We start from the raw sequence: 26,787 nt of genomic DNA, 5'->3' as shown, positions 1-26,787 counted from the left end.
AGCTGCATCACACTTCTAGGCCACCTGGTCAGGCCACGTCAATGGTGGGTGCGGCTGTACCGAGCAGGCCAAGAGGCGTAAATATGAAAACCTGGATAGCAGTTTAATTTTTGTGCCTTTTGGCAGTAGAGACTTTGTGACCGTGGGGTCCGGAGACACGAGCTGCTTTTAAAGAATAATCGAAAAGGGTTATCGAGTCTACCGGTGATCCTAGAGCGGGCAGAGTTACCTTGGTCAAAGAATTTGTTTGGCCATCCAAAGGGGCAATGCTGCCAGCATCTTGGGAACTGTGCCTCGCTGTGGTGGTTTCGAAGACGTTTGAGATTTTATTTAGTTTTACATAGTTTATTTTAAGTAATATTTATAAAACAAATGTAAAAGTTATAAACTATATTTAAATTGTAGGCCAGGTGAGATTCCAGTCTAGGGCACACTTGTAGACATAATAATAAAAATATGCATTTCCACAAATTTATATCGGCTTTTATACACAGAAGCTCCGCGTTGTTTAGGAGCTCGGTTAAAAATTCGTGAACAATCAGGACTGGGTTCTTACTGAACTCTGACCTATGATGATAAGTGATAACAGACCATACATCGTTTTAATGTACTAACCGTTTACAAGTTACCCATCTAAAAGTCGCAATGCATAGACACTAATATTGTAATTGCGAATGTGTGTTTATTTGTTTCTGTTATTTTTTCTAAGTGAAACCTTCTTATATCGCGGTTCGCATAATATTATTGGAGTTTAAATATGTGGACCCGCGTCACCGTAACGAGACACAGCTGTTTGAATTTTTGAATAGAGAATTTTCTTTTACTATGTCCGATCAACGCAATATTAGCACAACGAAATATAAAAGTACAATTGATGCGATATTCACGAGGTATTTAAATAAATTGGAATCGAAATTGTTTTTTTCCTTTATAAGTGGCCATGAACCTATAGTTTCTATTTTAGTTTGGAATAATTTTAATGATAATGATGATGATACAAGAGTTTTCGAAATTGTTAACGATGATTTATAAAAGTTTCTAATAATTAATATATTACAATTCATAAATAGAATGCAATTCATAAGCCAATAACCCAATAACCCTAGTAGGTACCAATCAAAATAATGTCTAAGGCGCCAGAAAAATAGTTTTCACTTCTCACGGCACTCCCGGAGTGCAACCCGTATTTTATTTTTTACATTTTATCATATGCAGTTTGAGAAAGTAAAGGGGTAAGCTGTTAGGAGTAAGGAAGTAATAAGTAATATTAAACCTACACCCCTAATCGGTTTCTACGCCAAACGTACCGGAACGCTGAATCGCTTAGCGGCACCTCTTTGTCGGTAGAGTGGTAACTAGCCACAGCCAAAGCCTCACAATTCGTTCAACAAATATAACATTAATTGGTTCTTGAAAATTATTTATTAATTAAATAAGAAATATTTGCGTATATTTTAACATCTCGGTAAGTTAGTAAAATATCTAGCAAATATCGATTTATAGATATCAAAAGTTTAATTATTTACTCAATTTACGAAATTACTGTAATAATTATCATTACTTTAATATTTTCAGTAAAGTTAGCTTTGAGTTATAACGTAGGAATGGATTATACTACGACCATTAGTGTTTGTTTTAGAGTAGGGCTACTAAACCAACACTCTCGCAAAGCAGTATTGGGAAGACAAACAAAGGGTATCTATCCATCTTAATGACAAGCAGTTATTGAATAAGTTTTAATAGGTATGATGTACTTTAGATGATGTATGTATGTATATTATATGTTAGTTTCTTTATTCCACGTCTGTATTAAGTAGACAGGCACAATACGCATTTATACCAGTCGAAATTGTATAATTAAAATATCAAAAAATTCAGATTAAAATTCAATATCAAATTCTTTATTTAGATAAAATATGTTAGGTACTTAACAGTTATACATATAGCTGTTAACATTTTTTGTTTTTCGCATATTTTGTTGTTCGTGTCCAAATTTTGAAATAAATTAATAAAGCTTATTTTTATTCCAGCAAAGGCACTTTTTTAGATTGGATAATATAGTCATATATTTTTGTGCACTAAAAATTTCCTTGACCGAATAAACAATTTTTTAAAGAGCCATTTCTTCAATGCAATCTTTTAAGTGGTAAAATCTATAGATTTTGTGGTAACAGGTTAAAAAATTAACGCACATTATAACAACTTATTAAATAGGAAGCAAACAAATCCTATAATCGATTAAAAAAGGACGGAGAAGATAATTATCGATAATCCACTGCGACCCCTGCAAACACTCTCCAATCACGGCGCACAGATAGGCAAGGCAAATAATATAGGAAAATAATAACACTTAGTCACACTCCAGAGTCCGCATACGTACCCTCTGGCCCTCTTATCAGTTGTTTTGAGAAATTAATTAGCAACTAATCAACGTACCGACCTTCTTCTTAATGGCCCATACACGTATTAACATGGTCACGTAACTGCTTCAAAATCATAAATTTACATTTATATAGGATGGATGTAACAGTCTCAAACCTAAAATTATATCGTTTTTCACTTTAAAATGTCGTTATATTAAACAGTTTCAATCTTCACTACTGTTTTATTGTTATATTATTCGTTATTTAATAATTTATATACGAATAAATAAATGTTTAAGCCATGTTGGTATATTTATTATTTCATAAAAGTAACCTGTACAAGAGGTTGACCAATTTTTTTAATGGTGATTCTGTAGTCCAAACTAAAAAAGACGTCGACGTAGACGAAAAGCTATGGCGGCCGGACAGTAACACTGTCACTTTATTAATTTATAATTTTGTGGTGACAGCCATCTTGGATTTAATCATAGAGTATAGTATGTTAGTACTATATTTTGATAATAGTGTATAATACGTGTATCTATTAGTCAAGCCGTTTTATTTGATACCCATATTGCTGGAGTTGTGAAAAAAATATTAAGTAATCCGCCATTTTTTGACGGCGGCCATCTTTGAACGATTTTAATCAAGCATAGCTAAGAACACCCCCGACTAATTCACCTGTGAAGCCGAAAAAAAACAAAAATAAAAACCAAAATCTCCTCATCGTTTCGGGAGTCAAACTTATAAAACCCCGTCGTTTTTGCTTCGGTGGTTAAAAATATCACATTTACCGAATAGGTATGAGCAGAACTTTTATTTGACTAAAAAAATAATCTCTCCAGAAAATTACTTAGAAAATCCATTGTTGTCGTCGAACAAAAAGCGAGACAACAATGTTGTATGAAAATTTAATGAACATCCATTTTACCCGACGACGCAAAGGGACCGAAACACCCACCCCGGGTGTTTCGGTCTTTGTAAGTACGTGTGTTTATATGTGGCGTTCTGGAGGCCAAAGGCGTGGACTGATTATGATGATTCTTACGTCGATCGAGTTGTTTTAAGCTTGCAACTTTGACTTTTAGTGATGATTTAAGTCATGACAGTAATAGAAATTCACCAGTAATACTTGTATATACGACTCTTGTTCCGCCACAACAACATTTCGTTAAGTATATCGTTTCCATTATAACGTCCAAATTTGTAACGTTCTATCCACAATACTTTACTTAATCTCCTTTTCTCAATTCATTAATCTAACTTTGCTAACTTTTTTTTCCCGCGAATCTATCTTGATAAAACTCGCGTCTCCCGCCATAGACCCTATACTTTTCTTTGACAGTCTACTAAACTCCATTATTCTATTTTCAATACATTATCAATGAGTATACAAACTATGATTTGTTGATATATTTAATATAATCATCGGGTTTATCATAGATAAAGTGCTGTAATTCCCTATTTCCTAACACACGCCACTGGGTATACATATTGGTCTAAGATATTGATACTGGTTCGATATGTCGTGTTATTTGAAAAACTGGAGAGTTAATACCTCACGTAATAAGTGAATTATGTAGGAGTGAACGTCGTAATAATTAATTCAATATCCAGACACATCAACGCAAACTGTATGTACCTAGTACCTATTAACAAAGTTATTTTGTTTTTGTGTTTATTGTTCATACGAAACTTGGTGATATATTTCGTTTTAATATTGTACGGGTTTCACTTCAAAGGAAGTACCGTACCTTCTGGCTTTATACGGGCTCGTGTGATAATTAATCGTATTATAATAAAAGCGGGTCTATCTACGAATAAAATAATTGCGGTATTAACTTTATATCTCCTGGGTTGGGTAGGAAGTTTGTATATATAAACCAATATATAAAGAACTAGCTGTTGCCCGCGACTTAGTCTGCGTTTGATTTTGTTTTTTTACGTAGCATTAAATTTAGTTGTAGATCTAAAAAAAAAGCCTTAAATGAGGGGTTTGCTGCCGTCCGCTGAGGAGTTCTGTCCGCTATCTCCAACCACAGTTTGGGCAAAATTAAACACATATCCTCTATAGCTCAAAAATAATTATTTAAATAATGTCGGAATTATGGTGTAAAATCGTCAAACACTCATCCCCTCTCCCAAAGGAACCGAGCTTAATGTCGGGATAAAAATAATCCTATATTACTTCTAACACTTCCAAGAATATGTGTACAAAGTTTAATGAGGATCGGTTTAGTAGTTTTTGCGTGAAAGCGTAACAAACAAACTTACATTCACATTTATAGTATTAGTAGGGATAGGGATAACGTCCTCTGTGCTACTGCATACTGGGATCACCGACCTGTCTGCCTAACTTGGTGATTATGGTCCTTTAGTCTAGCAGTGGACTTTTATAGGCTATGATGCTAATGATGACAGAGATATAATTAAAAATAGTTTTTTTTTTAAACCAAGAAAAAATCGACTTCTGAAATACGGCTAAGTCTCTAGGTCTAGCGATTCAAAGGGGCAACAGCGTCAGCATTTTGGGGACCATGCCCATAAGTGAACAGTGCTGTAAATAATAATTTTTAGCTTGTAATTATTATTTACCTAGAAAAATATATTTAACCCTTTATAAGGTATATTGTGTTTCAAAATTAAACCAAGCAATAAACTAAAATTCATAGGTATTTTTGTAATAATACTACGAAAGTAATCGTAGCTTGAGTTGTGGGTACTAAGATAGCCGATGAATATTTTTTATGAATAATATACATAAATATTTATAATACACAGATAAACACCCAGAAAATGAAAAACATGTTCGAGGACTCAGAAAGCAGGGTCGCTGCCCACCGCGCCAATCGGCGTTCGTGATCCGATTTTCCGATCCCGAAAAAATATGCAACTGTACTTCTAACTTTGATAGAAAATCTGAGTGTACCTACCCCATATACTGAATACATCTGCGTATCCTTTCCGGGGGTACAGGCGTGATGTGTGATTGCGTATTTATGGGATTGCAGCAATTGCGATTGATTTGCTGCCTTTTTTTTGAAGAGTTCCAGTCACTCAAACGCTTCATCTGATGACTTATCTTATAGAAATTTAAATAGGACAGCTCGGAATAAACCCCCTTTTCAAATAAAACAGAATTTTTCAAATAGCCATATAAATAAGGTCCGAAGTTATGCTATATATATCCTCTGATAACCCCCTTCTTTTTGAAGGAAGTCTGAAGTTAGTTGTAGCACATATTATTCGCGCTATTTATTGGTACAAAAATAAACTTATTAGTTTGTATATATGTACCATTTATGATAGAAGTCGGCTTTATTTTATTTAAAAAAAATTATGTGTTATGGGTACTAGGATAGCTGTTGAATATTTTTAAGAATATGATACACATAAATACTTTTATAATATACAGATAACACCCAGACACTGAAAAACAATCATGTTTATCACACAAACATTTTCCAGTAGTGGGAATCGAACGTCACGGCACGGCGTTGGACTCAGAAAGCAGCCTGCTGCGCCAGTAGGCCGTCAAAATTTTATCTTCTTTCATAAATATAGAACTTATAAGAAAATATTGTCCGATAATTTTACGTTGTAATGCTACACCCGTTGTCAGTACTAGTTTGAATTATATTTTAGTGTTATTTCACTTTAATCTATTCGATGGCAGACTGGAACATCGTACGGCGCTCCCCTGGGTTTCGGTTATTCGTTTTCTCGCTTTTAATTGAGGGTATAGAAGTGATTTACAACTCAAGCGACTCATGGTCATTGAGGGCGATCGATTATACAATACAGGAAGGTAAATAAAAGCTTGCTTTTTGGTATTGGATATAGGCTGCCGCGGACAAATTTCTTTCTCAACGGGAAATTAATATATAAAAAGTCGTTTTCTTTACTTTAGCCTTAGGAAATCTATATATTGTAAACGAAAAAAGCCATAAGTTTTATTCTATCATCCTATAACAAACTACTGCTGGACTAGAGCCTTAGAGGCCTCTCCCACACGTGGGATTTGCCCGTAATCATAGAAGCTCCGACTAGCCCTTGAGACTTACATCCCTGAAAAGGTGAACGAAGTTCTCATAAGTCGATCCTTACCTTCATTGCTCATGCTGCCCTCTCTGCCTCGGCGAAATAAATAGAAACCTGTTAGCGGAGCTTTAATAACTTGTTCTTAGATAGATCTTGTAGCAGTTCTCGCCACGCTAAGTTTTGATGTGAAACATCTATCGGCGGTGGGTACCTAAACCTGATTTTTGGCGTGGCGACCATGATTGAATTTTTATATTTCGTATGTAACAATAAAAATGAATATTAATTTGCCAGTAAAACAGTCATTATTAACCGACTTACAAAAAGGAGTGTTTATCCATTTGGTTGTTTTTTTTTTATTTGTGGAACAAATTTGCTTTATCTTTTCGTTATGCAATATCTGCAATAACTCACAGAAAACAGTTTCGATGTTTCATCTGCCAGGCGTCCCGTGACGGCTCACTCATATTCTTTTTTGCCGTTGTAGATGTTGTAGGCCTTTTTTTGGGTTTTTCATTTGTACGGTTTATTTTTTTATTCTCACATTTAAATTTACCTCATAAATATACGGAGTTATAGGTATTCGAAATTTAAGCAATTTAAATATAACTTTAACCATGAAGGACAGCAAGTTAACTTTTTCAAAGACCATATCCATTGAGCCGCTGGACTACAACTCTTTCCATTCTGGGATGTGACCCGTACACTGTGCCCTTGATATGCCGGTAATGGGTTGACAATGATAATGAATATTAATTTATTGCATTGTCTTAAAATATATTTATTTCCAACGGTCCATATATCCGGCCTGGACAACAAAACTTTAAAATGCTCTGCGAGTTTACTAAGGAAAATACTAGGAGTATACCAATAACAGAAGACTATCCAACGAAATACATCGTAACATTACCAAACCACATTGAACCGTAACAATGTTAATATGTCTTGCTATGTGTAAAGGAATGCCTCCCCAATATTACATCATACGTAGCAATATAATTTGGGCCCACTTGTAGGTTACACTATGAAGCTTTTTGTACATTGATAGGCCCAAATTTTAGGTAGATAAGTAAATTGTTATATTTATTGGTAGTTTTACAGTGTGCTTTTAACCAAAAGAGAGATTGCCCACGACTTAGTTCGCACTTTACATAGGTACACTTTGTATTATGTGCGTAAAATTTTCTCATGCAAACTTTTATGTTTTCATCTTTTCACACCGTTACTGGTATATTTAAGAAATAAAAAGTTGCTCTTGTAACTCTACGTTAAAGGAATGCCTCACAAAATATATTACATCATACATATCCGTATAATTTGGGCCCACTCGTAGGTTACACTATGTAGGTTTTTGTATATTGATAAGCAGAAATTATAGGTAGATATTAAGTAAATTGTTATATTTATTAGTAGTTTTACAGTGTGCTTTTGACCAAAAGAGAGATTGCCCACGACTTGTTCGCATGGTACACTTTGTATTATGTGCGTAAAATTTTTACATGCATTTTTTTTATTTATTTATTTATTGTTATTAGGTACACAAAACAGGTTATAACTAAAAGTGGATCTAAATATAAGTAATAACAAGTCTTCCAACCACCTTATCACACCCTTAGTTTTATATTTCAAAAATAACCTATCTTTTGTTCTTTTAAACAGCCTCACAGATTATATAACATCTTGCATATCCTTATAATTTGGGCCAACTAGGAGGTACAAAAAGCCTTATATATATATATATATATATATATAGTGTTCTATAAAGGCCTTTTATACATTGATGAGAGAAATTGCAGATAAATATGTGAATTTGTATACTCATAAGTACATTTACAGCCTGTTTACTATAGTTCAAATAACCGTTTCACTCCTAAATGCTGCTTGGCGACAGAAATAAGCATAGCGGTAGTAAATTGCGAGCCCTGTGACAAAAAGCTCAACTACTACAAAAAGATGTAAGTTTTTCTTGTACATTATTTCTATTGACGTTCTTGTAAGTACAAGCGATTCCTTAGTATTATCCAAAGGGCCTCTTATAGACACAACCGGAAAATGTAACAAAACCCTCTTTGATCCTATCCGCCGATAAAACCATCCATTTTCTCATTTATTTGATTTGGAGTATTGGAGATTTGGAGTCCAATAATTTCGGTGCGTGTCCTTACACCTGTCTATTTTCAGGAAGAATTATTCATCCAATGAAATCCGATACTACACCATGTTAAATTCGAACGCTTAATTGACGGAGATCGGAACATGAAAAACCTTTTTATTTCGCTGTCTCAATTGAAATTAAAGCCTTGAATTGTTTTTAATTCGATAAAATATGATTCGATTTAATCCGCATCCATGTGTTCATAAGCGTCAGATATTTTATTAAAACGTATCTTTCTATGTAATGAAAATGGCCGCTTCGTTTCTACAAGAACTATTGTATAACAGAAAATTAATAAACAGTGTACCCAGTGTTCATTACTTTTCTAATATATTTGTGTCATTTTTCACCTTACGCCCATGTGAATGTAGTGAAATGGCCACGCCACATATTTTAAATAAATTGTAGATTTTGTGAAGTAAGCCTTGAAGAGCTTGGCTCCACATGAGATCTGATAACTTTTTAACATTGCGAGTCATATGACATCGACTTGTCAACATTTTACATGAAAATGACTTGGTGGAATTTCTTTTTGTAAGTTGCTTAGTAAATAAATAATAAATAAATATACTACGACAATACACGCATCGCCATCTAGCCCCAAAGTACGCGTAGCTTGTGTTACGAGTACTAAGATAACTGATGAATATATTTATGAATAATATACATATAAACACCCAGACTCTGAAAAACATTCATGTTCATCACATACATTTTCCAGTTGCGGGAATCGAACCCATTCTTCTATCACCATTTATTACATAATACGAAGTAGTTAATAGGTTTGCCAACCTGCATCGAAGTAACGTAATGGGTCCGAGCTATATCTCAAGTAGAGACCTTTTAATAAAATATTAATTGGTTTGACGATGATGTTGTCATACATCTTCTAAGACTTAAAACTCACCAAAGGGCACAGTTAATTTCCCTCGACTATTCAAGAACAATCAGCTAAATTGCTTTACGCGCACGAACAGCACTCAATTCACTGGTTAATTTAAGATGAAATTGCCCTCTTTGTGAAACATTATTAGATATAATAATGGCAATAGAAGATAAATATTACTGTAGCAAACTGTCTTGTAATGTTAGTTCGATTACGCTACGTTCAATGTAGGAAGTTATCCTGAATTGAACGTAGGTACCCATATATTTTTTATTAAAAACAATACGTAAAATATCACTTTACGGACTGGGAATAGATTGCAAATAATCAAAAGATCATTTTTGACGGCCGACTGGCGCAGTGGGCAGCTACCCTGCTTTCTGAGGGTGGGTTTCCTAGGCCGTGGGTCCGATTCCCACAACTGGAAAATGTTTGTGTGATGAACATGATTGTTCTTCAGTATCTGGGTATTTATCTGTATATTATAAGTATTTATATGTATTATATTCATAAAAATATTCAACAGCTATCTTAGTACCCATAACACAAGCTACGCTTACTTTGGGGCTAGATGGTGATGTGTGTATTGTCGTAGTATATTTATTTATTATTTATTTACTAAGCAACTTACAAAAAGAAATTCCACTATTTATTTATTTATTATTTTTAAATATATCATCATCACTTCGACCGGTTGAAGTCCACTGCTGGACATAGGTCTCTCGTAGTGAGTTCCAAAATCCACGGTCCTGAGCCGCTTGTTTCCAGCGGCTCCCAGCGACTCGTTTGATGTCGTCTTTCCACCTCGTTGGGGGCCGATCAAATGAAAATATATTAAAATAATTAATATCCATGCGTTTTTCAAAAAAAGCCTCGATGGGAGGGCAATTTGCCTAACTCATATTATTTAGGCCCTTGCCTGCGTTTACCTTAGTTACTTTAGTTTCAAAATGGCCGCCACATACCTGTACAGAAGGATCTAGTTAGACAATTATTTGTTTTAAAAATTTTGTAATAATAAAAAAAAAATGCTTAATCATAATTTCCCTGAGTCGTGACTTTTACAAATTATTTATAAAGTACATAGTGCTTTATCATTACGATGATACCAAGTTTCTTTTGTAAACGTACTCTTATAAGTACTTATTAATTAAGCAGTCGATCACGATTATTATCACTAACATGTGATAGCCCGTCAAACCCGAATGGGAACAGCGACTCTCCTTTGGGATTGGAGGCATGGCCCAGTAATGTAATCTAAATGGATGATACTGATATAAAAAAAAATATATTACAACGAAAAAAGAACATTTACAGATTCTTCTTTAGAGACAAAAGACTAGATTAAAGATGGATTAAAAATATTCCACTTTTAAATATGTGCACTTGGTGTGAACATTCATGTTATTCTAAACGATTTAATTGACTAGCAATTGATCGTCCGTTGTTTGAAGGTTACTTTACTTGTTTACTAGCAAGTGGTATTGGGATATCTAATTGTCTCGTAGTTTCTTTTACGTCGCCGTAGGATCAAGAGCTGGGTTCGAATTCTTTATCAGTCCATAAACCATAGAGGTTATAATGTTCGTTATTGGATTTCCCAAACAAGAATACTCAGTACCCAGCACAATCAATGCCCGAGGTAAGAAATCGACTATAACGCTAGCTATAAATTTTTAGACGAAAAAGGAACTCAAATCGGTCCAAGAGGACTAATAGATGTTGGAGTCCTAAGATGCTGGAGTAAATGAGAGATTGAGATATCTCTCACCGGTAAATAGAACATTGCGTTGTTAGACAAACCAATTCCAAAAAAGGCAGTCGTTAGACAAGTAGTCGGTGGTAAAAGAGATGAAAACCAAAACCACAAATCTGTCTGAAGTTTTAAGAAGACCTGTGGTTATGTAAAAATAAAGTAGTTGAAGGCCAAGGAGAAGACCGCCTGCTAGGGACATCAAAAAAGTCATAGGAAGTCGCTGGGAGTCGTTAAACGCAAACACATGACCCCAAATTTAGAATTGGATTACTATTAAACTAAATTACCAATCCTAAACGATTAACGATTAAATTTACCAATATCGAATATCAAATGAAAAAGCGATCGTAAGCCTCATGGTTAAGCTGTGCATCCCTTACTTTTAGCGGAGAAATGCGCATTTTTAATTAAAATATCACTTGACTTAAACACAAAACATCGCATGCCTTAAAGTTCTCCATGGTGTTCTCAAAGTCGTTTGAAGACTTTAAACGATTTTGAGAACACTGACCAATCCAGATTATACTGGAACAATAGCTTTAACTATCCTTTATATAACTGATACACATCTGGCATTTTCCAATACCTAAGTAAACCCACGGACTAAGCCATCAGTAAGTTGTGACGTCATCATTTTTATGAACTGACGCCATGATCAAACGTCCAGATAGGATATTGGATACGTCATTTAGTATTTAGGTCGCGGAGAATCTGATGCGTTTAGCAAAAAAACAACTCACCTATATACAATACATACTTAGATACAGCTAAACGGAATCTAACCTGCTTTTCTTTTGTAAAAACACGTGGCCATCTTACCAGAGACATGATTTGTACCATGCTGGATCGAGAATGAAATAATATAGTTGTTTGAGTGATTCCTTTTAAAGCCGGGTAGCCGATATAAAAGCGAACCTTCAGCGCTCAGAACCCTCATAATCATTTTAAACCAAGTTGTGACAATCCTATGGTAATAAACGCATACAACTAAACTGGGTCAAGCCAAGAAGAGTTGTAGGGGTGATAACGGGGCACTGTCCATTAAACAAAGACCTTTTTATTCTAGGACAATTGAAATTCCTCTATGTGAAAGATTGCATGCATACTAATCATTGATCTACGTAATGCTCCGATCTTCAGATTAGCAGAGCAGCACCCAGCACACCTTTTCTCCTCAAGTGACCCAAGTCCCAGTTGCCTACACAAAACGGACGAAACTTTCACAATAACAAAACAAGTAACAACCGTATATTATGATAACTTCAGAAAACTGTTTCTTTTTCTTTATTTTAAACTAGCTGTGCCCTGCGATTTACTTTACCTGCGATTACTGCTACTAGATAGTCCACAAATTTCCACAATAAAGCCAGAATTTTTCATCCGGGCTGACAGTTCCAGACAAATAAACAAACTGTTGAGTTTTAGTGTAGAGAGTAAAGATAGCGATGCAACTTTAAAATCGACTAAGGGCATTAAATATTTATCGGAGCTTCAATCACATAAACATACATAAAATTGTTAGAAGCATCAAATGTTAGTCAATCGCGCTAGGCAAAAAAAATTGTCTTAGGTCCGTCAATGGATGGGTGAGCAACTTTTTAAATCAGGTGCTTGGCGGGCGCGCCCTTATTCACCTGCACTTATTATATGTATTTAGTGAGGGGTGTGCCCTCTAATCGCTGTGAGATTTAGTCTTATAGTATCTCCAACCGACCTTCACTAAATGAATGAATGAAAATTGGTTGAGCTGAGAAAAACAAATGACAAAAACTTTCATCGTCTTCTTCAACTTCGTCAACTTTCCCGAACGAACTCTTTTGTTTTTGCGATGAAAAGTATAATTTATTTCGATCCAAACTATCAGCTATAAATGTTTAAAATTGCACTCAAATACGTTTAGAAGTTTTTGCGTAATGCACGAACAAACCAACAGAAATGCAGACAGACAGACACACAGACAAACAGAGTACTAAGTAGCTAGTCTAAGATTTTATTTTATGTATAGATGTGTAATGGACGTCTGAACTCAAGTTAATTTTCGTCGGAGATTGCACGTCAATTGCAGTTTTAAAATTAACTTTACTCACGATAGATTATATTTATTTTACTGTGTTATTCAAATCAGTTTGGTAACTTAAGTAATTCTTTTTAAGACTTTTGTTAAAAATTATAGTATTCAGTAAGCCTTGAATGAGGTTTGCTGCTGTCCGCTGAGAAATTCTGTCCTCTATCTCCAACAGCAGTTTGGGCAAAATTAAACACATATTATAACTTCTAACACATACAAAAATAATAATTTTAATCGGTTATAATTTGTCGGAATTTTAGTGTAAAATCGTCAGACACTTTCATCCCCTCTCCCAATGGAACCGAGCTTAATGTCGGGATAAAAAAGTATCCTATATTACTTCTAACACTTCCAAGAATATGTGTACAAAGTTTCATGAGGATCGGTTTAGTAGTTTTTGCGTGAGAGCGAGCGAGAACAAATAAACTTACATTGACATTTATAATATAAGTAGGGATAGGGATAGGGATGTCTCATGTCTGACATAAATCGATCACGTTTTAACACTGACTGAACAAAGTCATAGTTGGTACTAATCATCGCCATCATCGTCATATCAACCCACCCAGGCCCACAACAGGGTACGTGTCTCCTCCCACAATGAGAAGGGGTTAAGGCGGTAGTCCACCACACTGTCCCAGCGCGGATTGGTGGTCTCCACAAACCTTTGAGAACATAATGCAGAACTTCAACGATGAAGCAAGTGATATTTTGATTGGTTAAAACGTACATAACTTAGAAAAGCTGGAGGTGCGTGCTGGTATTCGAACTCGGCCCCCCGAAAGTGAAGTCGAAGCCCTACCCACTGGGCTATCACCGCCTCCGATATTTAAATCTCAGCCTAAGGTACAATATTAATTTCACAATAGCGAAGATGTATGGAAGCAAAACGATCCGCACATTTTTGAATTAACCTTCTCCTTCTTCTTTTATTCCAAAGCAGTGCATGATTATCATGAGTTACATCTCATAGTACAAAAGATCGTGAAGGATCAAAGTGGCCTCACCACAAGACGGATGGAATAGATCTGCCTACAGCTAATTTTTTTTTTTACACTTTATCATACGTAAACGGCTAAACGATCTTTTTTTTTTAAATTAACTAAACCTCTTAGATCCCGGTGAAGTGAAGTAGGTAAACTTGGAAACGTCGAACCATTATCGCAGACTTTGCGCTACCCACAAAATTCAAATTATACAAAAGTAGGATTATTTAAATAATTTTACTGATAGAGCAATCCTCTTCTCATAAGCTGCTAGTATCTGTTGCCCACTTTCTTTGTACGCGTTTAATTCAAATTCAAATTCTAAAATTCGTGTAGGCCAGGCACTTATGAAGCGTGCATACATATTTTTTTACATAATTGTAAGGGGATAGTTTTAACTTCGTTCGCCAACTAAAACCTATAGCTACGAGGGTTCCAAACGCGTCCTGGTCATAACGAGCCGACAACAAACTTAACCGGGTAAATTCGCCGGTTCATTATGGTTTTTTCCAAACCCGGGGGAACAGTCAGAACAGAAAATCAGACAATTGCCTTCAGGAGCCGAAAAAACGAAGTAATAGCGCAATTGGACGGTGTAGGTATATTATGTTAATAGAGGATTAAATTGTTTACGATAAAAAGTTATTATCAGAAGTTCTAAACCGGATGAAACAGCGGAAAACTATAGTGTAAGAATAGTTTAAGATGATAATGCATTTACATCCCTAGGCTACTCTATAACCCACTGTATCCCAATATTATGAGCATATTTCAAACATTGTCTCACTTTCCTGCCTTACAAAACCTTACAAAACGTTATATTATTTTGTATTACCTAACTACGATATTTACGTTCAAGACCATTGCGTGCTTAGGCAACATTCTTGAATTATAGTCGTACATACAGGTTAGCTCGTAAAACAACATCCTAAAATATTCAAATACTTTTTTACGTCTCCCGAAATAGTTAGGGGTAAACATATTTTCAGGAAGTTCCTTAATGCTTCTTTACTGTTATTTATTGAAAAGTTTATGACTGTATAAATACATATCTGATCGCTGACGAGGCGCATTTAAGATTAGTCCGGGGAAGTACTTTCCGTACTTCCCCGGACTTGTCCGACAAATACCTCTAACAAAGGTAACAAACAGACAGACATTTCCTCATTTATAATATTAGTAAGTAAGGATATTTATATAATGTAGAGCAACTTCGATATTGTTTTGAAACGACTTAAGGGTCTGTTTCTTTTTGAATCATTATTTCATAAAGACTTAGTCACCGGAGGTGCAATGGCAAACGCTATGTCCCGGGTTCGATCCCCAGATGGGGTAATTAGTGAATTTATAATTTCTGAATTTTCCCTGGTCTGGTGAGAGGCTTTAGCCGAGGTTGGTTACCCTCCTACAACCAAACACGAACCGCCAAGCATTAAGCGTTCCGCAGTGTGATTACGTTTCTCGCGAGAAGCTTGCGACAGGCGTAAATCTTGCAATCATTGCTGTCAAACGTCACTTTTCCATACAATAAATAAACAAAAGTGGCGTTTGACAGCAGTGATTGCAAGATTTACGCCTGTCGCAAGCCTGTCGCGAGATACGTTATACCCCTGCCGGTACGAGGTGTTTGTTTAATAAAATTGGAATAACCCTAACAGGTAAGCCCGTTCTTCATATACTGCATCATCTCACTAGAAGGTGCAAATCTTTTTGTGCCAGAGGTCGTCCGGGTAAGTACTAACGCCATGCTTATTTCTGCCGCCAAGTAGCAGGTTTGGAATGCTGTGTTAAGTTCTGAAGGAAAGCAAAAGAGGCTTAAAACCAAAGCATTAGGTTATTGGATAAAGGGTGGCACGTTGCAGGTCGGGGTCCTTGCACGCCCTGCAACGTGTAGCTGTAGGGTTTATAGGCGATGGATTTTCACTAACTATGGTAGGTGGATGAGATTGCTGAAGCTTATAATGATATTAAAAAAAAACAACGACGCGACGTATCAACGAGAACTCCAGGAAATGAATTTTGTTTACTGACGACGCGCTGATCTTCTCAATTTCAGGCCAAAACGTGTTGATCCAGTTCAGTGTGTACATATCAGAGAATATAATTTTATTGAAGTGTTATTGGCTGTATTGCGTACATTGGGATTTCCATGATTCGTGTTATTTATTGATTTAACTGATTCCTTCGATATTGTATTATCCCGTTACATAAAATGTTTGTTTCACGCGTTATTTTGTGAGATACCTATAGAATTAGCTGTGTTACTATACCTACTTGCAAACAGCTTGCCAGCTAAGAATACGAAGTATAATACCCGGATTTATTTTTATTTAATACCTGCGATGTAGTACCTATTTTCTAATGTGACTTAATTGTTTTGTCTCTTTTAATTTCTGTTTGTTATTTATATACCTTATTATGAGCACAGGTCTCTTCTCTCATGGTGGGACCACCATGCAATAATGCTAGTTGGCAAGTTTTAACGATAACCATCTCATGTTACTGATAACCTGAACTTGCTCTTCGAGGCTTTAAAATTTCGAGACTCGGAACTCGAACCTTGGAACTCGTAATCCGTAAACATACAAAAGTGATTTTGTTGGTTTGTCCTTCTTTCACGCAGCAAAACAGTAAGATGATAACATTATATCTTAAGAGAAATTCATTTCAAAGATTATATTTTCGCATTCGCATGCCAAATGACCGCTTTCTAATAAGTCTGAGCTATAGCACGGACATACATACAGACCGACAGACCTGGTGAAACTATAACCAATCTTAATAGAAAAAATATTTTTAGTTGGGGTCCATAACCAAGACGAAAACAAAGAAACTCAGCTCTTTTATATACCTCAGCATATATAAATAAATATATTTTTATATAACCTAAAATAAACTAAACTATTTAAAACTAAATAAAATCTAAAACGTCCTCGAAACCACCGCAGCGAGGCACAGTACCTAAGATGCTGGATGATACATATATATAAATATATATATATATATATTTATATATATGTAACATGCTATACGACTCATACACGGGTAAAAACGGTCAAAGTTAGTAGTTTTATGAACGTCGCATTTAGAAATATACTCTTAAATATTTTAATGTATTTTTCAGTGTTAAAGTAGCTAGAACAAAAAGAAATCCTCTCAGAGTGTATTAAACGATTCGTTTTTACTTTGCGAGGATTATGAAAAAAGTAAGTGAAACTAGCGCATTAAGGACTGTTCCGTATCTTTCTAAGTAGTTATTTCAATATTTGAACGATTCCGAACACCGAACCGCATAGCTAAGCTTCATTGTAAAGATTTACTGCTGATTTAAAAAAAGAAATGTGAAAGTATGAGGCATGGTTTTTCTGAAATATAAAGATACTCCATTTAATCTGATTGAAATAACATTATTTTGGAATGAATTAATTTGGGATTTAGGTGAACACATTTAGAAGGAGTAACTTGCAGCATTAAAAGTCATTTTGAATACCCATATTTTAGAATAACTACATCAAATCATGTTAATAGTAATGAACTCCATAGTCAATGGTAGAAAACTCGACCACCCTTAAAATGCCAGAGCGTATGCCATAACCATTCTGACGTTAATCCACGCATTAATATGGGCCTAAGAACCTTTTTCCGTTCATACGGTGCCCGCACAAACCTGTGTGAGAGGAAAAATATTATACGCAACCATAGGATACGGTCAGATCGCATCCGGAAAGATCCGCACGCAGGTACTGCGCATGACAGGAAAAGTGTCCAGCTATGCAACGTTATTACAGCGTTATAACATGTTGTTTTTAGTTTGAAACGATTATTGTTTGTAATATAATTCTTAAACACTTACTTCCAGCTAATTTTCGCATTCCAGATTTCAAATAAATAACATGTATAGTGAAGTCGTTGTTGTACGACAAAAATCGCACCAGGGTTCACTTTTTTGTTACAGGAACCCTAAAAATAAAGTCTTACCTTTTAGAGGAGGTGAACAGTCTAATGTAAATACCTACCTACCTACATTAAATAAATAAATGGTTTTTATCCAGGCGTGGAGGTTAAGTGGGTACCTATGCTTTTTGAAGAGAAATGCTCTGTTTTGATAATGATGACGCTGAATTCGATACGTTGTCCTACCATGGAATAAGAATTGTTACAGAGTCACAAGCACACCACACACGACTAACCAAAGCGCGTACACACACACACGCACACTGACACACGCGCGCGCACACACTCACAACACACGCACGCATTTTTTCATGCTGCATCGAACACATTTTTGATTTTTTACGTATTGTTAACTCTTTCACATATGTAGTTATTTAATCTAAATATCGAATCCTAACCAGTGCATAGTTTTGAGGTTAGGTAAGCACGCCTTATGAATGTTTTAGTAGGCCTACTGTATTATTATAAAAAGAAAGTTTTATTTGATAGGTACATTGACGTCCATAAAATAAGGATTTTTATTCTGTTCAAGTACGTTAACAATATTATAATGATTTAAGATATTGTAAAGAGCCTCGTGCAGGTAGTAACTGGCCACCAACAGAGCGATCCGCTTATTCAATCTGTTATTTGGTATATCGTGCTAGGCAAGTCACGGTGGGCGCAAAAAATAACAAAAAGGGCTGAATTTAGAGGTCTATAAACCGATTAATTTCTGTTATTATTTCACAATTTAATCGGTTAAATAAACTGACCGAGAAATTAATAAAAAGATACTTACCATTTATTACATAACCAATTTTCTGGTCACTTGGCAATAATAAGAAAACATCAGAAAACCATATGTGTGATATATTCCGATATAAAATGCAAAACAGCAAAGTCAAAGTAAGTCTGAGTACATACAAATACATGTGGTAAATTAACTTTCATTTACCACATAAGTAAATATATTTGGTACGCATCAAATCTGCCCTTTAACGGTCTATTTGGACAAAGAAATATTTGACTTTGTCTTTGAAAATGAATGTTTTGACTTTGCTGTTGCGTATTATGCCTCTATATCTAAATAGAGGGGTAATATCGAACATTGACGTACACATATTGCGTATTGAAAATACACTTATGATATTATCGAAATAAACGCCAACTCTAATCTTCCTTGACCTGGGAACTTATCCATATAATATCATAGTGACATGTTATTCATATAAATAATACTAAAGTGTATTAAATCTTTAGTTTTGTTGATTTCATTTATGATTTAAGTAAATAATGTAATCTCCAGAGGCAGCCTACAGAATGCTATTAGATTTTTAGCTAATAAAAGAAGATTAAAATGAATTTTATTTTTATTAGAAAAATCCTGTTTTAAATAATTCCAATGTACTTACGCCTTAAAAAAACTAGATAATCTGTTTCAAGTTTTGAACTTAGGTATAGTTTATTGCGCTTTTGTATAAAAATAAAAAATAAGTTTTAAATTAACTATAAGTTCCAAATAGAGAATATAACTCAAACTTCTATTGGATTCCAAAATTAAACATCTTCGATAACACCGCAGCGGGTAATATTATGTTATATAATTATTTACATACATAAAAAATAATAATTATTGGATTAAAAAAAATGAAAATATTTTTAATGTGAATTGTACTTAAAAATATTTTTTGATCAAGATAACATACAACGTTAACGTATTTAAAAAAAACACCCGTTTAAGTTCACACAGAGTAATTATTTAGATACATATTTAGTCATAAAAATGACTACCAAAAAAAAAACGGCTCTAGGTACTAGGTACTCACCTTAAACGTATATTTTTAAACATCCGTTAAAGTTCGCACAGTACACTCGCACTTCACTAAACATCAGCTCAACTCAACCCCTAAACACAGTCCAGCCGTTAGGAAAGCCCGCGCGCTCCTTCGCTACTGGATGAGAACTCCGCCCGCCCTGCTGTTATCAAAGGCCAAGTGTTAATTTACTAGCGCTCCGCGACTTTATCTCTTATTATATGTGGACTAATTGGCAGTATATTTGTGATAAATCTCCGTTTATTATAAATTGAAATACTTAATTCCATTCCTGTTATTATAATATTCAAGTTCCAAGCGACTTTGTCTGTGCATTCTTTACACAATATATCTCTATTGTCGACGGCCGATCGGCGCAGTGGGCAGCGACCCTGCTTTCTGAGTCCAAGGCCGTGGGTTCGATTCCCACAATTGGACAATATTTGTGTGATGAACATGAATGTTTTTCAGTGTCTGGGTGTTTATCTATATATAATAAGTATTTATGTATATTATTCATCAGTTACCTTAGTACCCATAACACAAGCTACGCTTACTTTGGGACTAGATGGCGATGTGTGTATTGTCGTAGTATATTTATTTATTTATTTATTTATTGTATTTGCATAAAGTCTACCAATCCGCACTGGGCCATCGTGGGTCCACCACGATACGGCCTTGACTCCTTCTCATTTTGGAAGGAGAACCGTGCCCTTGTAGTGGGCCGGTAATGAGTTTATATGGTGATGATGTATTTGCATGTGAATTTTCCCAGTGGTTTCTTAAATATAGTTCAACGGGTACATCCCACGACAATATTTTTGGATTTGTCGATGTTTCGACCCAGTTGCATGGATCGTGGTCACGACGGGACTCCCGGGACGACGACGAGATGTCCCATCGTGACCGCGATCCATGCAACTGAGTCGAAATATCGACAAATCCAAAAATATTATCGGGTATGTGACTACCCGTTGAACTATATGTAAGAAATGTTGATTAACCACGAAAATCTTAGTTTAAAATCTTTAATTTCCCAGTTCCCAGAACAATGAAAGTGTATTCATTCATTCAATATATCCAGACAACTCGAGTCGTCACGCGCAATTATGTACTTCGTTTGCTCGGCTCGTAGGCTCGTAGCGTGACGCTATTTAGCGTTTAAAGTAACTCAAGATTTGAGCTAAGAAATAAAAATAAAGATTTTTACATCCCTGGAAGTTATATAGATTAGCGCGTTTAATAAAACAAACTCCTCAACTTTTTATATTACTATAGATTTTTAATAGATAGATAAATATAATATAGTTTTGCTGAGTGTTCAAACGTCGAGACAGCTCGTTCAAGTACATGTTCACTGTACAGTGTATACTGTATCTACCACAGAAATAGCAGTACACTTTAAACTTAAACGCTGCTTAGCTGCAAAAATAAGCATGGTGGTAATACTTTTCACAATTATAACTGCCTGAGACCATTACGCCGCATAAATGCGGGTTGGTGAATTTAAAACTGAGTATATAATACAGAAGGTACTCGTTTTTATTGAGCGAATATACAAAAGGTGAATTTTCAAAAATCTATAACTCGAGACTAATCGAGAGCAATGTGAATCATTTTACATGATATTAATCGAAATAAAAAAAAACATTTGTTAAATCATCCCTTACGAACGAATGTCCAAAAGTTTTCGACGACCTCCGTGGCGTAGCGGTGAGCCCTGTTATTTTTATCTTGGATGTTCCGAATTCGATTTCCGGCAGGGGCAATTTGGGAATTTATAATTTCTGAATGTTCCCTGGTCAGTTCTGGTCGCAAGCTTTCTCGGTTCTAGCCCTACTACCGACAAACACGTGCCGCTAAGAAATTTAGCTTTCTGTTTCGATTTCGCGTAGAAATCGATTAGGGATATGGGCTTATTATAGCTGCCAAACTCCACAACAGTTTAGCCCGCTACCGCTAATTGAAATTGCGCTAATTGGGTTTGGACTTGTAGTGAAATTTAAAAAAAAGTTTCTAGAACCTCATAGAAGTGTTGTAAACGCATTCGCTTATGAATTCCGCCACACCTAACCCCCGAGGACTCCCTGTTGTCATCAATTGTTTCAGATGGAAGGCGCTTGTAAACACGGCTTAATGATGGTATCTGCACTAATGTTAGACGTTGCATTCTACTATGTATACCTATTATATTATATATCCATACTTCCATAATCTATACATACTTTTACTAACCAATATTGTAAGTAGAGTTTGTTTGGTTGTTTCGTTGTAGCGTAGGTACCACAAACTCTTCAGCTTAACTTCTGATTCGATTTGGAAAAATTGCTTTTTTATTGAAACTGTATACTTACTTCCAAAGTGCTCCCAGATTTCATCAGGTCAATTCGAGTCTGCTGGAAATCGAAGGAACTCTTCAAATCAAAACAATACCTACAATCATCATATCAACCCATTACCGGCCCACTACAGGGCACGGGTTTCCTCCCACAATTAGAAGGGGTTAAGGCCGTAGTCACGCTGGCCCAGTGCGGATTGTTGGACTTCACCTTTAAGAACATTATGGAGAACTCTCAGGCATGCAGGTTTCCTCACGATGTTTTCCTTCACCGTTGAAGCAAGTGATATATTAATTGCTTATAACGCACATAACTTAGAAAAGTTACTAGATGATGGGATTCGAACTCGAACCCCCGAAATAAAGTCGAAGTGCTACCCACTGGGCTATCACCGCTTCATTGATTGAACAACTCTCGCAAAGCTTATTTATTTTAAATAAATTAAACTTTTTAATTTTTTCTCATTTTCAAATATGGCAAAAGGTTATGAGCATTTGACGTTTTGGCTATTAAAACAAAAGTAACTAACTAAGATGTTTGCCAGCCTACCGTTTTTACAATAAATGAACCTTTGTTAACCACCACACTAAAAAAATTATCAATAAATATTATCTGCTAAGTCAGTCTGTACCAAGAAAAATGTAGAAAGTAACTAGGTAGGTACTTTCCTTGCTACTAAAAAAGAACGGTATACAAAGTATCTCAATACTTAGCAAATTTTACATTTTACTTGGCGCCGCGACGACTCAAAATTTTGTAGAAAATATTTACTTCTCACGTTTTAGTTGTTTTACAAAGTCGGTTTTAATTTCTCAAATTTCTTTTTGAATCCTGCTACTTTAATGTACTGCTTTTCATTTGATTTAACTTGTGCAATGTAGCATAACAATGTCACGACAATCGTGAGCTGGCACTTATTCACAGCAAAAGTCGCATAAAGAAGTTCTCTGACACCATGTCTGAAAATAACTGAGTGCGAAACAAAAAAAAAACTCTATACCAAATAAAAATAAACTAACGACTCCAAAAGTATTATTACATAATAATAAAGAAATATAAAAAAAAAAATCATAATAATAATTCTGAGTCTGAAATGAAAATTTAGATATTTTGAAATTCTCTATTGCACACACCAAAACAAAATACACAGAGAAACTAAAACAAAAACTATTTTAGGTATGCAAAGGCGGTCTTATCGTTAAAGCGATCTCTCCCAGACAACAAAGACAATAAAGTATGGCCATGTGAGGAAATGATTAGCAGCTTCTTAGAAGTAATAACAATAATCCCGGACACCAATTAAGGCTTAACCGAGTAAAGTGACCTTTACTTAATAAGAGATAAATTTACGGGAGCACTGACTCATTTATCAAGTTGAAATTAATCTCGATTTGAGCAGACTATTTAATTGATAGGTATATATTGCCTACGCCTTTGTTCTATGTATTTTGTCTACGATTCGTTTCTCATAATAAAACCATTCAGCCATTTTTATGTAGTGCATTGTGTCCCAAAACAGTGGAAACGCCTAGCACACGTCCTACTCTACACCCGCGGAATGTTGCCAGCTCACAAACTTTTTCGCATTTACCCATTTTATGGTAAACGTTTGGTAAAATAATTACTGGCAACTGATAAAGGTACGAAGTGACTAACAACTCGATCGAAAAACAGTACTAAAATGGAGTGGTTTTTGATGGTTATATATTTGTCATGCATTCGGTTTCTGTATGTTCTGTAATAATGTAAATAAAACGATTTAAAAAAACTGTTTTCAAGCGCAATATAATTCTTAGGTACTTAGAAATATTATTAATAAAAAAACATGATTTATTTATATACCTACTTCGTTTGCGTGGAAATGTTTGTGTCTCGGGCCCCTGAAATACAACTAAATATGCAGAAAAAATGTCAATCTCTTTTTCTGTAAAAAAAAAAGAAAATAAACTATCCCACGTGAACCGTACATTTTATTAATATACATAAATACTAATAATGTACAGATAAACACCCAGACACTGAAAAACATTCATGTTCATCACACACACATTTTCCAATCGAAGCCAGCCTCGGACTCAGAAAGTAGGGTCGCTGCCCACTGCGCCAATCGGACATCTTTACTTGATATTTTTTTTAAATCTAGAACATAATAAATGGTTTTTCCTGACTGTCTGTTAGACAGCTGATGAATGTTTTCATGAATAAAATACACATAAATACTAATAAATTATAGATAAACACCCAGACACTGAAAAACATTCATGTTCATCACTCAAACATTTTCCAATCGAAGCCAGCCTCAGAAAGTAGGGTCGCTGCCCACTGCGCCAACCAGCTCTCCAACACATTATATATGTGTATCAGTATATACACAGTATAAAAATAGGTAGCTCATGGAAAGTGTTTGTTGAAAATAAAAGTGCTTAACTCGCCTAAAGAAGTTTTCACTTCAAAAAGATTCAAATAAATAGATTTAAACTTTCCAGAATCGTATTTGTGTGCTGAAACGCAATTAAAATTACGAAATCCAAGGATACATGCCTTTGGAAATTTTCCGATCAATAAAGGGCTGTAGGGTTGTCTATAAAAATAAATCCGTGGAAGTGGAAGCATATTATTAAACCTTATTTTAATATACAAATTTTACTTTAATTTACCTATTAGCACTATTGCACTAGTCTTTCATCTCCCATTTCACCCCTTTGGAGGTAGATGTCGGAAATAAAAAGAATCCTTTGCTTTACCTGTGTACAATACCTGCCAGGGGAAGTCCCATCAAAATCGGTCCAGACATTTCGAAGATTAGCCAGAACAAACAGACATGCAGCGGGAATATAAATACAAAGAAAGCTATACTCGGATTATCGAGTGTTAGAATCTGTTATAAACACAATCGTAGAAGATCCAGTACTAAAATGTTCGGCTAAAGGGTTCATACTGATGACTTTTTTTGCCATTAGAAGAAAACGAATAGCATCATTGATAAAAAGAACGTGGGTAAGCAGTAACGGCATTCTGAAAGCATTAATAAATATATACGACTCTCCGATTTACAAGCTTTATATTAAACTCCACGTAGACTGCTTGGACGCAGAACTTCTAATTTGTAACTTTTGTTTATTTAATATTAATATTTCATGTAAGTTTTTTTTATTTAGTTTAGTTTTTAATTATCCTGTTATGTAATAGTGTAGATGGGTCATAGTAACCAAATAAAAAAATTAAATTAAATTTAATTTAAAAAACGTAGGTATTGTACGCGATATACGTTATACTTCTTTGGCGTAACACATTGAAAGATTTACTATTACCCATGATCTAGTTATCTAATTTTCGGAAAACCAAGTTTCATCTTGAATGAAATTTGAGATTTTTGTTTGTACAATTGAATCAATGAAATCACCAAAATGAACCCGCAGACTTTGACAATTCAAACCTGTTTGACAATTCAAATGTGTTTGTCTAACCTTTTATTGAATAAAATTGTTGACTATAAATAACTTCAGGGTGTCGGTTCTTCGTGACGGTGTGCGTGCGCATCGTAAAAATTTACTCTCATCATTTTTCCCTAAGGCGCCAAAAGAAATATACTTAACTTTAAAAACATAGCTGAACAAGTGGTGAAGCAGAAGTGGCAAATGGGTGAGGCACTAAGGAGGAAGGTAGGTAGGTACCTTCTGACTTTAGTCTATACAACGTGTTAATTGCTAACTGAAATAAATAAATATAGGTACTACGACAATAAACACATGGCCATTTAGCCCCAAAGTAAGCGTAGCTTCTGTCATGGGTACTAAGATGTCTTATGATTATTTTTATGTATAATATACATAATTACTTATAATAACCAGATAAACACCCAGACACTGAAAAACATTTATGTTCATCACACAAACATTTTCCAGTTGTGGGAATCGAACCCACGGCCTTTGACTCAGAAATCAGGGTCGCTGCCCACTGTGCCAGTCAGCCATCTTTAGTCTAGAATTTAATAAGTGGTTTTCCTGACTGTCTGGCGGACAACCAACAGCCCAAGCGACTGAAATTGATCTTACGAAATATAAATATTGGCTTTAGATTAATAATAAAGAAGTATATACCTTATCATCATGATCACCTCAGCGATTGACGTCCACTACAGGACATAGTTCTATTGAAGGGAGTTCCAAAATTCATGGTCGATTGATGCCGTCTGACTACCCCAACGTCCATCGGTTCTCCGAGCTTTGTAGCATATACCAACCAACATGTTACAAAGTTGTTATAAATTCCACCTCGAATAGTTATAGAGGATAACTTAGGGGACAGTATACTTGGTAGCGCGGGAGCTCCAGTCGGTTGGGGTGGTTGGTAGACGTCCGGGAGGTATACAAGGGGTTCCCGGGGCGTCTAACAAAGCCTACAAGAGGGGCATGCAGTGGTTGTATTCCCCCCTTTAGAGGG

The 26,787-nt window shown here is 35.3% G+C and overlaps 1 protein-coding gene across 1 annotated transcript in view; it reads right to left on the bottom strand.

The window, feature by feature from the left end:
• LOC120633124 (gonadotropin-releasing hormone receptor) overlaps positions 1-20,174 on the bottom strand; it is a 74,263-nt gene extending 54,089 nt beyond the window's left edge. The window contains exon 1 of the mRNA XM_039903237.1: positions 20,018-20,174. The gene's annotated coding sequence lies outside the window, so the exon portion shown is untranslated. The remainder of the gene's footprint in view (positions 1-20,017) is intronic.
• Positions 20,175-26,787: the final 6,613 nt, after the last annotated feature.

The sequence above is a fragment of the Pararge aegeria genome, chromosome 21, assembly GCF_905163445.1.
Source record: "Pararge aegeria chromosome 21, ilParAegt1.1, whole genome shotgun sequence".
In the NCBI taxonomy this organism is placed as follows: Eukaryota; Metazoa; Arthropoda; class Insecta; order Lepidoptera; family Nymphalidae; genus Pararge; species Pararge aegeria.
This window is presented reverse-complemented; position numbering and strand designations above follow the sequence as displayed.